The sequence below is a fragment of the Mirounga angustirostris genome, unplaced genomic scaffold, assembly GCF_029215605.1.
Source record: "Mirounga angustirostris isolate CCGP_5_RB_7025 unplaced genomic scaffold, mMirAng1.0.hap1 SCAF_1, whole genome shotgun sequence".
Taxonomy (NCBI): Eukaryota; Metazoa; Chordata; class Mammalia; order Carnivora; family Phocidae; genus Mirounga; species Mirounga angustirostris.
The window spans coordinates 36,602,350-36,604,682 of NW_026991709.1; positions in this window are offsets into that span (position 1 = coordinate 36,602,350).

The following is a 2,333-nucleotide window of genomic DNA, read 5'->3' on the forward strand; positions in this document are numbered from 1 at the left end:
AATCAGAACAGTATTTTCTTAGTGTATATATTTTGCCTTCAGAATCTAAAATGGCTCACCAAATGCAGTGCCTCTTTCTTAATTGTACAGGATATAAAGTGAAATATACTGTTTTTACATTAAAAGGGAAGTTTCAGGAAACCTCAGATGACTGGACTCCTAAAAACTTTAAATTGTACCAATATGACAGGCTTCTAAATCTGTGTATGTTCATCTCCCATCCTGTGGCACATATATATTTTATACTATATCCAGAACACTTGCTATTTCCTTTCTAAATTGTCTAATTAGCATGGTGTCATCAATATAGTGGGCCAACACGATGTTCTCTGGAATGTCAAGAATATCAAATCCCTGCAGGCTGTGATGTGAAAGAGAATAAAAGTAATATAACCTTGGGAATGAGGGTCAATTTTTTTCTACTGACCTTTCCCCCGAAGAGCATGACTTCTGAAGCTTTCTATAATAGAGATTGTAAAGAATGCATTCATCAGATCAATAGCACCACAGCAAATGCCAGAGGCAGTGCTGATCTGATGTTGTAAATATGCATCATCTGGCATTAACAGTTGTTACAATGAGAACTACTCTTATTTATATTTATGGTAGTCCATTATCATCCACCATGCTCCACAGTTTTTTTCAGGGGCCAGAGAGTAGATGAATGGGGTTAAGATAGAGACAACCACTCCTACTTCTTTTTAAGTCTTAGGAGATAAGTCTTAAAAGTCTTAAAGTGGTGCATTCCTCCCAAGATGATCTATTCTGATTTATTTTCTTGGCTGGAGAAGTGGGCAGTTTCAAGAGTTCCTCTCAGTCCTTTTTAGCATAATGGTTCTCATTTCTGAATTATATCAATTCTTTTTACTATTCCTACCAATTATGGACTGGGGGTTGCTGAAATGTTTATATAGTGAACCAGTGAATACTATGGTCTGGTTGCGTGATGAATTTGGACAGAGCTCTATTCAACATCTAGGTTCTTTTCTACCCCACTCTAACAAGAAAACTACAGTAGCCTTATCGGTCCTTTGATAAAATGTGTATCCTAGAAATATCTGAATATGTCCCTTTCTTCAAAGTATAGTTTGCCTGTAACTGACTACAGGTGGCTTTAAAAACTACTGAGAAATAATTGTTAGATATACTTATGGTGGTACTGTACAATTCTTCAAGAGGACTTATTTTCTCATAATGATTGGACTCTAACCCTAAGAGCTGATTCATATCCAAAAACTAGATGAAGAATTTTAATTTTCTACAATGACAAAGGACATCAGCCTTCCCAATCATCAGTTCTAGACTTCTACTAGTCAAGCAACAAACCTCTTTTGGTCTTCTGACCCTTCTACAATTCACTGCTAAGACAATTCTGGCATCTCTATTTTACTTACCATAAACCATCATTCAAATGCAGTCTTTAACTGGACATCTCAACAACGTATCAAGACCAACATCTGGTCCATGCCAGGACATAAATTCCTGAGTCACAAAAGAATCAATAATTTCTCTCCTATTCAGATTTACTTTATCTATTCCCTTGTCCAATACCTCCAAGATCAAATTCCATATATGTTCATTCAAGTTCTATCAGGGACATATTGAGCAAGCCTTACAATTCTCTGGTATATCTACTATTTCCTCCCAGAAATGGAATTACATTGTCCCTCAGGCTGTGCTGTGACTTGATCTTAGTTATTGGTTTAGAGGCAATGAACAGAAGTAGAAGAGAATCTTGAGGAGGACAAGCATCAATCTAAGCCCCTACAGGATTTCTAAATAAGGGAGGGGTGTGTGAGGAGAGAGCCTTCTCATTCAATGTGTTGGGGGTTACTTTTATCAATACAGAGATTCAAGAGAAAAATTATGGGTTCATGAGTCTGAGGTCATTATTCAAATATCTTCATCCTGGATAAGTTTCAGAGTCTTAATCTTTTCCTATCAGAGAGCTGAATTAAACTTAAGAGACCTGTAAATGTTATGCATTCAGTATCCTCTGAAACTCCACTACCCTTACAATTAATTCCCGGGCCCAATTTTCAGCCTAGTTAACCCTGTAGGATATAGTGTCTTTAAATGCTGCTGTGGAAGCCTTTTGACTTTTACAGTATGCCTTGAATTTTAAGTGCCATAATCTAAATATGTCCTTTGCTTTTTAAAGGTTTTCAAGCCATTAACAACAACAACAACAAAATTATCTAAATGCACAATCTTATAATTAGCACTGCCCCCATTCCTTTCAGGCCCCCACTACAACATAAGCCTACACTTCAACAAACACCTGGCTCTAAAACCAAATCACTTCCAGGCAAAATACTGCTAATTGTGACACA